The sequence below is a fragment of the Diadema antillarum genome, unplaced genomic scaffold (assembly GCF_040938485.1).
Source record: "Diadema antillarum isolate AM-2024a unplaced genomic scaffold, OU_Dant_1.0 scf00000169, whole genome shotgun sequence".
In the NCBI taxonomy this organism is placed as follows: Eukaryota; Metazoa; Echinodermata; class Echinoidea; order Diadematoida; family Diadematidae; genus Diadema; species Diadema antillarum.
The window spans coordinates 629506-646005 of record NW_027271058.1 but is presented as its reverse complement, the minus strand read 5'-3'; positions in this window follow the sequence as shown (position 1 = coordinate 646005).

Below are 16500 nucleotides of genomic sequence, written 5' to 3'. Positions count from 1 at the left end.
AGAGTGGTCCACAATCTACAAGCAATGCATTTTAGTGGACCTCTCGGTTCTCATTTTTTACCCTTCAAACATAACTTTTTATATAAATTCCAATGTGCATATCTTTGTAAGTTTGTTGATTACCATTGATTTTCATACTTTTTAATGTATATATGCTTATGATTGAATTTTTGATTTACTTTGTGTTATGTTTTGTTGAAAAAAAATGAAAATGAAAATGAGAATGAAATAAATGAAATGAAATGAAATGAAAGAGGAAGAGCATAACAAATACATTTTTTTAATTGAGCGAGATTTTCAGTCTAAACTAACGATTACATTCTATTAATGGCAACATATTTGGCATTGACAATTGATGACACGATTAAGGATAGTTACTGCATATACTCACAAATATAATGGTAGTAGGCCTATATTCATTGATACATGATGTCAATTCCAATAAATACAATATAATACAAATATGATATAACACGAATGGATGAAATAAGAAACACCATGATAAGGAACCAATTAAACATAGCAAGAGCGGTATTTATACCCCTTCCCGCTGAAGAAAATCTTCCCCGGGGGCACCTGGGGGCACCCGGGGAACCCCGCAGTGTGAAAGGTCACTCGGTTGAAACCTAGGGGAAGCCTAGGTGAAACACCGATGAAATTTTGGGCAATTTTTACCCGAGAAGCGTCCTGGGTAAACACTGATAGTTCAACGGGAAATCACCCGGTGGTTCACCGAGACCGCCCAGCGTGAAAGGTTGTCTCGGTGAAACACCGGGGGAAATATGCAGATTATGCCAAAGGTCATGTTTTGTTTCTGGTCATGCACACGTTTTCAGCTAGCTAGCGCGCACTCGACCTCCCAAATCCACACCTACAGGGTACTAATATTTTAATTCGTGTTTGTAAACATACACACGACACTACATAGTACAGTTGTTGTACACTCTAAGAAAAAAAGGTTCTTTTGAGCACCATTAAATGGTTCTCAGCACTGTCACAATAGCGACACCCTTTTTGGTGCTCGTGAGAACCTTTTTTAAATGGTGCTTGTCGGCACCTTTTGCAAAAGGTGCCCATTAGAACCTTTTTCCCGATGAAATGGTGCTCGTGAGTACCATTTCAAAGGTGCCCATGGGCACCTTTTTGACTAAAGATGGGCACCTTTTTGACTCTTTTCAAAAGGAGTACACAAACCCCACTCCAGTAGACCATTTCTAGCTAACTCAAATGTATGCTGCAATTCATCAACATTTTGGACAAGTATCCGGTTGTGAATTACATATACGCTATAATCTCCCCAACATTGGCTAACACTCACGCAACTCTTTGCCAAAGCACTGACCAACCTCATGTTTCTGACGTGACACCATACGCGCATGACGTTGGACTAATGTTGGACAAACGCAGCATTCAAAGTGGAAAAATGTTGATACAATGAGGGTCTAACATTTTACCAACGTTGGTCGAACATTAGGCTTTCACTCTTTGAAAAATGCTGGCCCGACGGACAAAATGGCGTTGGGCCAACCTCACGTTTCTGACATTGTGCAAACCTACACGCATGACGTTGGACCAACGTTGGACGAACGTAGCATTCAAAGTGGAAAAGTATATAGTTGATGTAATGTTTGTCTGACATTGTACCAGCAATGGACCAACGTCAGGCTTTCACTGTTGGGCCAACGTTGGTCCGATTGCCAAAATGACATCGGAACGACGTCATATTTCTAACATTGTGCCAATATACAAACATTCAAGTTGGAATAACATTAGACAAACGCAGGGTTCAAAGTGAAAATTTCGTTGATATGATGTATTTGACATTGTGCCAACGTCAGCTCAACGTCAGATTTACTGTTGGACCAGTAGTGGCCCGACGACCAAAATGACGTTGAGCCAACGTCATATTCTGACGTTGTGCCAACATACACGCATGACGTTTTACCAACATGTGGCCAACGCAGCATTCAAAGTGGTAACATGGTTGGTATAATGTCGGTCTGACATTGATCCAATGTCGGTCCACCGTCATACTTTCACTGTTGTACCAGTGGTGTCCCGACGACAAAAATGTCGTTGAACCAACGTCATATTCTGACGTTGTGCCAACATACACGCATGACGTTTTACCAACATTGGGCCAACGCAGCATTCAAAGTAGAAAATGGTTGATATAACGTTGGTCTGGCATTGTCAGCATTTGGACCAACGTCAGGCTTTCACTGTTTGGCCAATGTTGGCCCGATGGCTAACATGACGTCGGAATGATAAAATATTTTGCACGTTATGCCAACATACCCACTACTGGATTGGATTAACATTAGATAAATGCAGTACTCAAATAAGTGAAAATATGGTTGATTGATATGATGTTGATTTGGTAAATTGGCACCTCGTCTACACCCACCCTGTCCACTGTCCACCTAGTCTTATGCCATCTCGTCTAAACTCACTTTGTCTACTACCAACTCGTCTACCAACCATTTTGTCTATATGCCAATAATATCAAAGTCGGATTAGCCACAAATGTCATAACACGTCGACGAGAAATGTCATAATGACCACAAATGTCATAACATTGGACAAATATCAAAGTCGGATTAACCACAAATATCATAACACGTCGACGACAAATGTCAAAATCGAATTAACCACAAATGTCAGAATTTCCAAATTTACTGCAAATGTCATAATGCGTCACAGGGGAGGATCCAGGAATTCCGTAAAAGGGAGGCACCTTTACAAAATCAAAGGTTGGCGCAACCTCCTCCCTTTTTTGATTTTATCAAAACTAGAGACGGGGAGGGGCGCCGCGCCCCCTTTAGATCAGTGACTGCGTCAGCCACAGGTTATTGGCAAAACCCAATGCTTGCATTACAGGGAGGCGACTTTTCAAAACTATACAAGCTGGCGCAACCCCCTATTTTTTTCTTTTTATTTCTGTTGTTTTAACAAAAACAGAAAGGGTCATCAAAGGGGGTGCGCCCCCTCTCAACCGGCGATTGCGTCATCCACAAAATAATTATGTCAAACTCATTGCTTGCATTTCATGGGCGGATCCAGGAATTCCGTAAAGGGGAGACACCTTTTGAAAATGAAAGGCTGGCGCAACCCCCTCCCCCTTATTATTTTCCTCTTATTTCTTTTGTTTACACGAAAAAAGAAAGAGAAGAAAGGAGTGGGTGCGGCAGTCTTTACTTTTGCAAAGGCGCCTCGCCTTTATGGAATTCCGTGATCCGCCCCTGTAATGCAGCATTGGTTTTGCCATTAACATTTTGTGGTCGTGTAACACATCGTGTTATGACATTTGCAATAAAAATGGAAATTTTTGACATTTGTCTTCGACATGGTATGACATTAGTGGTCATTATGACATTTGTCGTCGACGTGTGATGACATTAGCGGTCGTTATGAACTTTGTCGTCGGAGTGTTATGACATTAGCGATCGTTATGAAATTTGTCGTCTACGTCTTATGACATAAGTGGTTGTTATGACATTACATGATATAAATTTAAATTAATTAGGAATTTTCTGCATCGATCATATTTTACAAAAATGAAATAGTCATTTCTTGTTGTTTACAAGAGAATGGAACATACAGTGTGTACATTCGAATATTAAACTGATTGTACGTGTACAGATTAAAGAAAAGAGTAAGAGAACACGTCGATTGGGAACCATTTGGAATAAATGATCTCACTGAATTATGGCACAAGATCGGGAGTGTAAATGCAGAAGACTGCCGTCAAATAAGCATATATAGCTTAAAGATACGACAGCCACATTAGTGGTCGAATATTGTTGACATTGATGGGCTCGACACAATATGGTGACAGCATAGTTTTATTTTAAATGAAAATCATACAATGATATTGTGAATTGAACTTAACTCCCTCAGTTTTTGAGCATTTGACTTGAAATTTGGCACATGTGACAGCTATGATATAGAGCTGTGCAAACTTCATTTTTTCTTAATGTCAAACATTGTGTTGCCATGGTAACAGTATCTCTAATGAAAATCATAGAAATTGTTGATTTATTTACTTACTCAGGTTTTGAGCATTTTACTTGAGATGTTAGTGTTAAAGTACAACATTGAGTGATAGTTCTAGTTTGTATTACAATACTTCTTGGATATTGGAGGATCAGATTACATTTGTATACTCAGTATATCTTCATGAAAAAAAAGTGCTTGAACATAAAGAAGTGAATAAAATGCATAATGAATTCCTGCAATAGTTGTGTAATTTTCCTTCGTACATATTTGCACGTGACTGTACATGTTTCTAGACAAACTGATCAATGTAGAGAGTTATAGAAAGTGGTCTTGTAAACAAACATTGTAAAGTTTTAAAATGAGAAAGAGAGAAGGGGGAGAGACAGAGAGAGTATGAGAAACAAATAAATTGTGTGATAATTCAAGCAGTGATCGAGGAAGGGAAAAAATACACGAGTCATATGCATTTGAAAAAGGAGGAAGTCGAGAGAGGTCGGAAAATTAATATGCAGAGTGAGTCTTTGAAAGTAGTATATATGAAGAAAAGAGGGGCAGGTTTGAGAAACAAAATAATATACCATCAGTCTGAAGATAAACTTAGGGGCCTTTAATAGCAACAGATATAACAGAGGGGGTTGGGGGCTGAGAAATAAATACATGTACATGTTATTTCACAACTCTTATGCATGTACATGTACCATTGTATAGCCTATTCCATAACTTTCAACTACTCTCCCTTCAAGCTTTCCATCCATGCGCTTCTTCTCCACTCCTTTTCCCTTCAATCTTTCCTGTTAATATTTCAATCACCAATCAACGGAGATCGAAAATTGTTACATTATGCATTACTCGTCATGTGTAGGCCTATTGGTCGATATGCGTTTCAATATGGGGGGGGGGGGGGTGGGGTGGCGGTAGGCAGGATTGGCTTCATCGATCTTCAGTCCACCCCCCTCCTCACACAGCCAATACGTGAATTCGCAACATGTTTAGACCTAGACTATATATATCTTTAAATATATATATATATACATATATATATATATATATATATATATATATATATATATAAGAAAGCTTCTTTTTGATTCGCGGGATAGGCTACAATCCTTTCTCAGGCAGAGGTTCTGAATTATCAGGTCGTGCTCAGTCTGCACACAGTGAGCTGAACACCATATCAAGTATACGTGTATAATGATTGTGTGTAATGATATGGGAAAAATGCATGGGAAAATCAAAATACATGTTTATGTATTTTACGTGGAATCAGTTCCCGTCTGTTGTCTTGGCAGAAATGCACCAATCTTGCAATGTTGTTGTTTATTATTTTCCCTCTCCATCACAGGTACATATGGAACGTGTTGATCAAAGTTTTTGTGATGTTGGAAAATGCGAGTATGTATTGCAGGAGGCCTATTGCAGGTGGCCTTCAATTTTGTTTTTCACATTATATTGGCATGTGTAACAGACTGTAACTCACCAAGATGCCTCTTGAAATGTTTTGAAAAAAGTTCTGCTTGATTTCACATGAGCGGATGATTATCAATTGTCTTTCTGCTATCATCTTGTGTGAAACAAAGTATTGTTTCTATTCAAAAGATAGCGTGCCAATTCATCTGCACTTACTGTTGGTGCTCTATAGGCCCTATAAGACAATCAAACCCACCTTCAGCCTAGACATTCGTAGGCGTTGTGGTGTAGAGGGGGATCTGCACATCTCTCATGAAGCGAGACTTCTCTTTTCTTTTCTTTTCCCCACTAACAATGTGAAACAAAGATATCCGTAGACGTTGTGGTATGTAGACGTGGTAGAGCGAGACTTCTCTCTTCTTTTCTTTTCTTTTCCCCACGAACAAATAAGTTTAGCAGGAAACAGAAGCATTCGCACATACTGTTTACATTTCCCATCACATGCTTTTAAATCGGAATTTTCATGTAATTTATACATTTTGCCTGGAAAAGAATTACCAAGAACTTTTCAACACAACACATGTTCAAAAGAAACCATTTGGTTCATATATAATTTACTTTACAGAGTGATTCATAGGGGCCTACTTATCACCGTCCACGTACTCGAACAGTTTTCGCTAAGGATACAAGTATGTTTACAAGACTGCAAACATTAGAATGATTTGCCCCTTAACAAATCAGACTACATCTCTTGAAATGTCTTCAAACGTAAATTAAAGTAATTCCTCTTAAATGATTACTCTCTTATCTATCTATCTATCTATATATATATATATATATATATATATATATTGTAACCAATGAAGAATTGGTAGATTAGTGTATTAGTAAGAAAACGGTGAAAATTAGTCAAATATTGAGAGTTCTGTGGTCGAATATATAATCGATCGATTATTTTAGCAATCGATCATGAATCGATCAGTTTCAAGGAAACTGACGATTATGGATTGTTTTGTTAGGAATTTTAGAGGGGTAATGATTGTTGGAGATGCGATTATGTTCAGTAATAATCTTTCATACAATTATTGCTTAGTTATCTAATCATTTCCGTATGATGAGGAAGGTTAATAAGCGTTAGTATTTGAGGAAAAGGTCAGTAAGTAAAATGCGTAACTGTTTCGGAAATATAGCGGTCGAAGAATAATAAGAGGTCGAATATGTATCCAAGCAGCTGGGTGGGCCCGGGTACGGGCCAAAGTGAGGAAGATTAGTGTTATTGAGTGTTAATAAAGCGTTGATTGAAGTGGATACTACTGCCTGGACCGTTTCCTTTGAAGTCTGCTGCAGTATAACACAAGTATTGGTGAGTAGTGCAGTGCAATTACGGAACTGATGAAATGATATGCGAGTGAACTGGTATTGGTATCTGCGATTGGATGAGCTGCACTGGTATTGGTATCTGCGAGTGGATGAGCTGCTCTGGTACTGGTATCTTCGTTGGATGAATTGTGACTGGTAGTATTCTGGTAGTAAGCAAGTAATGGGAATAGACTGGTAGTAAGTAACCCAGCAATATGGTACATTTCAACGCCGTTCTCCACGCCTGGTTATATATTTCAACCAAACGGGCCCCAGCCTAGCTCGGACCATCCTGACCCTTCTCCAGCTAGTTGCCGGGGCCGGATGGCACACAGCGTATAACAACATATACACTAGCGACACAAGGAGAGAAGGCTACACGTGGTGTCAGGAGTGGGATTGGCAGTAGACAGGGCAGCGCAACATGCATCACTCAGCAAGGACTGCTGGCGTGCGTCGGCAAGCTCCAGCGGAAATTTGGTGGCAGCTAGAACAGGAGCTGGCAGACGTGGAAGCGATGATGACAGATCTTCGTGCAGCACTCGGAAGAACTCCAGCTCCGTCGCAGGGACCCGCTACCACCAGCTACCCCAGCTCAGGAACGATGAGTTCAGGAAGGGCAGGAATTAGCAGCAGCACACCACTAGACCAGGATGGCTTCACCACAGCACCAAATGCTGCAGCAGAGTCATCCGGAAGTAAAGCTCCTCCTGCTAGTTTTGCAAGGCGATCTGGTGGAAGCGTTGAGATTCCTCATTCGTTCCCCAGTAGCTTTGCAACACCTGAAAGCAGACCAGTCAACGATGGATACAGCAGGTATCGCAAACAACCAGTTACAGCGCAACGGCTTGGTGTCGGCATGATGACTGGAAGTCAGCAATGGCAGAGTGGTCCTACATGTGAAGGTAGGATGGCAGGCGGCCCCAGCAGGATCCAGCAGACCAGTTGGGAGACACCAGCAACGGGCAACCAGCCAGCACCAGTAAATGAAGTTCTGGTAGGTGCTGGAGGTAATTCATCAGCAGCGCCATCAGCAATGGGTACACCGTGGCGAAGACCAGAACTGTGGGACGAAGGCAGTTACCAGCGCAGATATAGAGGTGGAGATAAGCTGCGGATGACTCCCGATAGATTCGACGGCAGGGGGCCGATTCTTGACTATTTGAGTCATTTTGAGGCCTGCGCAGGGGTGAACGGATGGTCCGAAGATGAAGCACTGCAGTATTTGGCTGCCAGCATGCGAGGCCCAGCTGTAAAGGTCCTTGTTCAACAGACAGGAAGGAGGTTAACGTACAGTGAGCTGGTAAATAGGCTTAAGCAACGGTTCGGCCCAGCAGGCAAATCCGAGGTCTTCTTGGCTGAGCTGCGGACCAGGAGGAGGAAACCAAAGGAAACTCTGCAGGAGTTGGGGCAGGGTATTCGGGAGCTGACTGCATTAGCCTACCAAGAATTTGACGAGGCGGGGCAAGATCGCTTAGCAAGAGGCCACTTCATGGACGCGGTCGTAAGACCAGAGATACGAGAAGGTCTTTTCCGCGCCCAGCCCCGCACACTTGATGAGGCGATTGAAGCAGCACTGAGTACAGAGGCTTTCCTGAGGATGGAGACGGAGAGAAGCGATGGTCGGTCGCAGCGGTATAGCAGAGCACTGGCGACTGATGATGTCGAGCAGAAGAGCCCTGCAACCAAGGAGAAAGACGGCGCTATGAGGCGAATGATGAAAGCAGTGGAAGAGCTGATTTCCAGAGTGGAATCTTCTCCACCAACACGATCGAGAACCAACGCGACATCACAATTTGCAAGGGTACCATCATCATCGCTGCCTGGGGACCAGAGCAACAATTGTTTCAATTGCGGCCAAGCTGGCCATTGGAAACGAGATTGCCCACGTCTAGTGAAGCAACCACTTAGAAGTATGCCAGCAAACATCGATGCAGACAGGAGGAGGTGCTACCACTGCAATCAAGTTGGCCATGGTTGGAGGCACTGCCCCCAAGCATCAAATATCGAGCAGATACCAGCGCGCAGTCAGCCAGAGTGGGGACCAGCTCCACTTCGTAGCGATGTTGGTGGCGTGCAACAAAGGACACCAGAACAACCACAGCCAGCACCCCAGGCTGAACAAGCAGAGCAAGCACGGCCAGTTGGCAATAGCAGATACCACGGTCTTCATGTTGAGTCTAAGATCAACGGTCAGCCCATCACATTCCTAATTGATACCGGTTCATCGCAGACGTATGTGTCCAATGCGATCTTCAGCAAGATTGAAGATGCAAGGAAGCCGGTATTGCAGCGAGCAACTCGTACAGTGCGCCAAGCAGACGGTTCTCCACTCGAGACCAGTGGTAAAACACTGGCTGAAATCCAGATGGGACATTTGCTGTTCGTGTTTGAGATGACGGTGGCCAATCTTCACAATGAGGGTATCATCGGGTTGGACTTCTTGATGCAAACACAGTCGGTGCTGGATTGCCGCAAACTGGAGCTGCAGCTGCCATGGGAGACGATCCAATGCAAAGATCATCGGGGTCAGCCTTTCTGCCGCAGAATCATAGCAAGCGAGACCAGTTCAGTACCCCCAGGACACGAGGCAATATTGAAAGGCATGGTGGCAGGTGGAAGGCCACAACCAATCGCAGGAGTTGGCCTGCTGGAAGCTCCTACCAACCAGGCTGAGACCCTCAGTAAGGGCTTGCTGATAGCAAGGGCTGTCGTTGAGGCGAATGCTGAGGAACTCCCTATCAGAGTTTACAACCCCACAAAGGAAGAGAGAGTGGTGAAGCAGGGCACTATGGTGGCGTGTCTGACTCAGCTCCAAAACGCTGAACAGGTCGAGGTAATTCCACGTGACGTGAATGGTGGTGATGGCATGCCATCACATGTAGCAGAGCTGTACGAGCGAAGCATTGAAGAGGTCCCAGAGCAGTACCACACGCAAGTAGCAGAGCTGCTGGAAGATTTTGCAGATGTCTTCTCACATGGACCAACAGATCTGGGCAGAACTGACCTAGTCCAGCACAGCATTGATACTGGTGATGCGAGACCAGTGCGACAAGCACCAAGACGATATCCAGCGGAGTAGAGGGCGGAGATTGATAGACAGATAGATCAGCTACTATCTCAGGGGCTGATTGAGCAAGTAAGCAGTCCTTGGTCTTCCAACGTGGTCTTGGTCACAAAGAAGGATGGGAGCAAAAGGATGTGCATAGACTACCGCCAACTGAATGTTGCAACACTGAAAGACGCTTATCCGCTGCCCAGAATAGATGACACGCTGGATGCACTCAGCGGGGCAAAGTGGTTCTCAACCCTCGATCTTGCCAGTGGGTATTGGCAAGTGCAGCTTGACGACCAGGCTAAGCAGAAATCAGCCTTCATCGCTAATGGCGGGTTGTATGCCTGGCGCGTTATGCCCTTCGGGCTATGTAATGCGCCAGCCACCTTCGAGCGTCTGATGGATAGAGTGATGGCAGGCCTTACCTGGGAAATGTTGCTTGTGTACTTGGACGACATGATTGTCTTTGGCAAGACAGTGGAAGATGAGCTGTCACGACTTCGAGTGGTTTTCCAGCGACTCCGTGAGGCCGGCTTGAAGCTTAAGCCGTCGAAGTGCTCGCTATTTCACACCAGCGTTAGGTACCTGGGGCATATCGTGTGGAAGGATGGAGTGACAACAGATCCAGACAAGACATCCGCCATTCAACAATGGCCAACACCGAGGACCACCAAGGAAGTGAGGAGCTTTGTGGGGCTGGTATCGTACTACCACAGGTTTGTTGCAGGCTTCGCCTCCATCGCTAAACCGCTCCACCAGCTAATGGAGAAAAATCACAAGTTCCTCTGGACGAAAGAATGCCAAGAGGCATTCGATGAGCTGAAGGGGAGATTATCATCGCCTCCTATCCTGGCCTATCCACGCCCAGATGGCAGTTATATCCTCGATACTGATGCCAGCGACATTGGTGTTGGGGCCGTGCTCTCCCAAGTCCAAGATGGTGCTGAGAGGGTGGTGGCATATGCAAGCCGCACACTGAGGAGAGCAGAGAGAAATTACTGCGTGACGAGGAAGGAGCTCCTAGCAGTGGTGGTCTCTCTGAAGCAGTTTCGTCAGTACCTATATGGCCATCATGTGGTGATACGGACAGATCATGGCTCGCTGCAATGGCTTGTCAGATTCAAGGACCCCAGGGGTCAGCTGGCAAGGTGGTTGGAGTTGATCTCGGAATATGATTTTGAGATCCGTCATAGGCAGGGGCGAAGTCATGGCAATGCAGACGGGTTGTCACGCCGACCGTGTAGACAATGCGGTTGTGATGAGGAGATGCCAGCAGACCAAGCCAGGGTACTGGTAGAGCAAGAAGCAGATGAGGCTCCCGATATCGGCAGTTTACAGGAACAAGACGAGGACATCAATCCGGTTCGTGCCGCTAAACTGGCAGCTGAGCGACCGTCTGATGAAAAAGCAGCATCATGGTCTGCCAAGGCAAGACAGCTCTTGGATCACTGGGAAGCGCTGGAGGTTAGCAGCGGGGTCCTTGTCCGTCGCTGGGAGGTAGCGGATGGTAGCACTGTGAGGAGGCAGATTATCCTACCAAGAGTCCTTGTGAGAGATGTGATTCGGGCGGTTCACGCTTCTATGACTGGTGGCCATTTTGGTATGGGCAAGTCGCTAGCTCGTGCTCGGCTACGATACTTCTGGACTGGGATGGCAGCAGATTTCCGGTCTGCTCTGCGTGAATGTGACATCTGTGCAAGGAGAAAGGGTGTTGGTAGAACACCGCGTGCCCCACTGCAACAGAGAATCAGCGGCTTCCCAATGGAAAGAGAGGTGCTGATGCCAGGCGATGTCGCTGAGCCAGATGATGCTGACCACCAGGAGGAGGTCTGCACAGATTATGCAGAGGGTCTCCGTACAAGGATGAGACGAGCACATCACCGTGCACGAGCTAGACTGGGGCTGGCCTGCAGAAAACAGAAGCGGTTTTACGATCAGAGGGCCCATGTCGCAGCATACAATGTTGGGCAGTATGCGTGGCTCCGGAGAAAGATGCGGAAGAAGGGCTGCAGTCCCAAGTTGCAGACGAAATGGTTGGGGCCATACTTGATCGTCACGAAACTATCAGATGTTACGCTACGGCTGCAGCTTTCACCAAGGACCAGGCCGCTGGTGGTTCATGTGGACCGCCTGAAGCCATATACAGGGGTGCAGAGGTTAACGTGGGAGTTCAGACCGAAACAAGTAGAGGAGGTTGTACCAGAACCGGCTACAGATGACGAGGAGTCTGGTACTGGAGGTTCAGATGCCCACCCAAATCAAGTTGTTGAGGCTGTATCAACACAGCTGGCGTTGGAGGGTGATGAGCCTGGAAGAGATTCCAGCTATGAACCGCACCCATACCCGAGACGGAACAGACGTCCCCCCAGATACTTCTAGGCATGCACATATCGGCATGTCGAACTCTCACTGTTTTGGGACTGAAATCTCATGTTATTTCATTTTTGGTATTCGCATTCATGCAGGACATTTCCGACATGGCGAGGAACCAGAGGGGTGAACAGTGGTCCGCTGGGGGCAGTAATGTTGCTGAAAGTGAGCAAAGGACAGTTCTGGATGGGACTTGGCACGGACTGTTTATAAAAGCCACAGTAAATGGGGCACGAGTTGAAGCGTTGGTGGACACTGGCTCAACCCATTCCTTCATAGCCAGGAGGATTTACGACACGATTGACTCGAGCAGTAAGCCACCGTTAAGCCCACTGGATGAGCCGATGATGATGGCAGACGGATCGCTATTGGCAATGGATGGGAAGGCAACAGTCGCTTTACAATTGGGACTTCTATCGTATACGGCAGACGTAATTGTTGCTGACATACGCCATGAAGGAATATTGGGCCTCGACTTCCTGCGTGGTAGCAGATCTGTCGTAGACTGTTACCGACATAAACTGCATACGCCATGTGGGACTCACGAGTGCTACCCCCATCTAGTTCAGGAACCGGTATGGGCTAGGCTAGATACTGGTCGCGCAGATTGTTGGTGTTTCGGATTCTGCAAGTGATATCAGCGCCGGAACAGTGATTGTCGTTGTATGTGGAGTGACTGGATAAATTTAGCATACACGCCAGTGCCAAATCGGACAATTCAATGATGCCTTCTTTTTGTGTGTGTTTTGTTATCATTATTTTTAAGACCATGCCCACCGAGGAGAGAAGAGACGAAAAGGACCCCAAGAAAACATACCGCTGCCCGGTGTGTTCACGAGTCTATGCCTCGCGGGCTTCGGTGAAGAGACACGAGCAGGACGTACATTCTCCAAAGTACTACTGCGACCGTTGCTCATTTAGGACCACGTACCGTAAGGAATTGGAAATACATTATGGGGAGCATGCCTCTAATTGCGCTCCAACCAGGGTATACACCAAGACCCCCGTCTCCGCACCGGTTAAGAATAAGGCCCCAAGCACGCCCAACAAAGACAGAAGCAGGAGCCGGTCACCTGTGGCAGTGGGACGTAAGAGGGTCCCATCTAGCAGCATGTCACCCGCTCGGCGCGTTTCACCATCACGGGGTGAGACGCCTTTAATTGACGAGGCGTGTCTGGAGCAAGACAGCGAGTGTGAGCTATTGGACCTGACTGGGGGTAGAAAGAGGGAGGTTCCAAGGTCCCCGGTCGCCTCCGCCTCCAGAGGGTCAGAGGTTAAGATGGCTGTTGATGCCAAGGTACAGGTGAGGCCAGCGGATCTGGACGGGACCATCATCAGGGACAGACTTTTGCAGTTGCGCCAGTGCGAGCATGCCACTAGTCTGACGGACAGCATCGATCACACTACCAGGCGGGTGTTGCGGCCAGGCCGTGTGTGGACAAGGCGTATTGAGCGGTACATCACTACAGCCGGGGAGTGGCTGGAGGTGCAGACAGATATCGTGGCCGACGATTGAGCAAGGGAACCAGTTTAACGTAGCAACCAGTGTTCTTTTAATTTGGTTTAAATTTTGAAACATTTATGGACAATAAATAAATGAAAGGACGGAAGCCGGGATGAGCAGGATGGACGCTTTGCCGATTTATGAGCTGTAATCATTGGACATTAAGTATCGCACTGGATTTGGTTTCTCATGCTAAGATTCTATGTTGTGCTCACATATGGTATAAAATGGTGTGAAAATGGTACAATTTCCATGCACCTAGTTGTTATTTCAACTATTCACATATGTCAAATGTAGGGTTTTGGTTTTCGAGTGGCAGATATCAATGTTGTGTCATAGGTAACCATAAGCACTTCAGTTTATACCAAGTAGGTATTCACTTAATTGGTAGTGATGGAAGATAACGATGTTTAGCAAAGACCATACTACCAGAGAGGTATCCTTTTTGTTATCATATTGGGATTAACAGTGCAGACTGTGGATTTTTATATTAGTTGCGGTTTAGATAAAACCAGGTTGTTTTGGAGTAATCGCACTGAATTATATTTTGTCTCTCTTTCAAGAAGAAATAGGACCAAAGTGGTAGAGACCGTGTTCTGTTTGAGGAGAGTTTTAGCAGTAATTTTGGATGATGTATGTTTGATTAGGCTGGTATCATTTACTTGATTTGCTTGGATGAAAATCAAACAGTAAGGGCCCATGAAGATGGGAAGTGCCATTGTTTTGCTCATTCAGCACAATGCGCTAGAAGACAGATTATAGCATGTTCATGTTCATGTTTATAGGAGGTGAGACCCGGTAGGAATTTGTGATTTGAGCAGTGCTCATGAGGTTTCCATTCGTGCGGAAGTTAGAACGTACAGATGTTTGGTATAAAACGTTATGTAGTTGGCTGTTTGAGGAAAATGCTATCAAGACGTTGAGATAGTAGCAAGGTTTTTATCGAGTGTTGCCTTTTGTTGTATTTTATACTTACCTGTTCAAGTTGTCGAGTTGTTATTTGTCAGCTCGGGGACCGAGCTTAGCGAGGGAGGGGTGTCGTGTAACCAATGAAGAATTGGTAGATTAGTGTATTAGTAAGAAAACGGTGAAAATTAGTCAAATATTGAGAGTTCTGTGGTCGAATATATAATCGATCGATTATTTTAGCAATCGATCATGAATCGATCAGTTTCAAGGAAACTGACGATTATGGATTGTTTTGTTAGGAATTTTAGAGGGGTAATGATTGTTGGAGATGCGATTATGTTCAGTAATAATCTTTCATACAATTATTGCTTAGTTATCTAATCATTTCCGTATGATGAGGAAGGTTAATAAGCGTTAGTATTTGAGGAAAAGGTCAGTAAGTAAAATGCGTAACTGTTTCGGAAATATAGCGGTCGAAGAATAATAAGAGGTCGAATATATATCCAAACAGCTGGGTGGGCCCGGGTACGGGCCGGCAAAGTGAGGAAGATTAGTGTTGTTGAGTGTTAATAAAGCGTTGATTGAAGTGGATACTACTGCCTGGACCGTTTCCTTTGAAGTCTGCTGCAGTATAACACAAGTATTGGTGAGTAGTGCAGTGCAATTACGGAACTGATGAAATGATATGCGAGTGAACTGGTATTGGTATCTGCGATTGGATGAGCTGCACTGGTATTGGTATCTGCGAGTGGATGAGCTGCTCTGGTACTGGTATCTTCGTTGGATGAATTGTGACTGGTAGTATTCTGGTAGTAAGCAAGTAATGGGAATAGACTGGTAGTAAGTAACCCAGCAATATGGTACATTTCAACGCCGTTCTCCACGCCTGGTTGTATATTTCAACCAAACGGACCCCAGCCTAGCTCGGACCATCCTGACCCTTCTCCAGCTAGTTGCCGGGGCCGGATGGCACACAGCGTATAACAACATATACACTAGCGACACAAGGAGAGAAGGCTACAATATATATACACATATATACACGTATACTGTCCTACTTTAGTGGGGGGGGGGGGAGGGTTCGACAAATTGCTCAAATCCGATTTAGTGATATTTTCCTGAAAAAAAAATATGGCTTAGAAGTCAATCCTGTGAGATATGTCATTGGAATCGCCAGCGCAATATTATTTTGTTCATTTATAAGAAATAAATCGCATTTGTCACTTGCTGCCTTTTGCCAGGGTTGGGCGGTACAGGTTTGACAGATCTGCGAGAGCATTATACAGTGCAATTAATATTTCTTCACCGGGGACATGGTGATGTGCACTTTACAATTTCATGTTCAATTTTCCTAAAGAGTACACCTTAAGTGGGGCGGCGGAATTGTGTGTGTGTGTGTGTGTGTGTGTGTGTGTGTTTTAAGTGTGGGGGTGGGGTAGGGCTCCGGGGCAGCGTTTTTGGCAAGGGTCAATGGTCGATTTTTTAATTATGCTTTTTCCGTTTTCAGTATGCACCAGACCAGATTAATAAATAGGACCATCCAATGCTCTCTATAGAACATCATCATGTTTACCATTAATCATGATGTCAAACATCAATATTCTGATAATTTGAGGTCATTTAACTGTCGAGGTCATCAGAGGTCCAAGGTGGAAACCTGCCTGTGCTCTTTGGAATATATGAAGACAATGTCATTATTGTGTAAGTTCCCTAAAACTCCTTACTACTTTCTCCAAGCCGGCGACCAATTATTGTACAGAGGCGGATAGATATTGAATTGGTCTGTCACCTTCTCTCTGTACTGGTCGGGGGTTAAATACTCACATAGACACCAATCATCACCAAAATTCCAAAAGTAGAAGAAACTAAATATTGTTCCACAACACCAAATGCA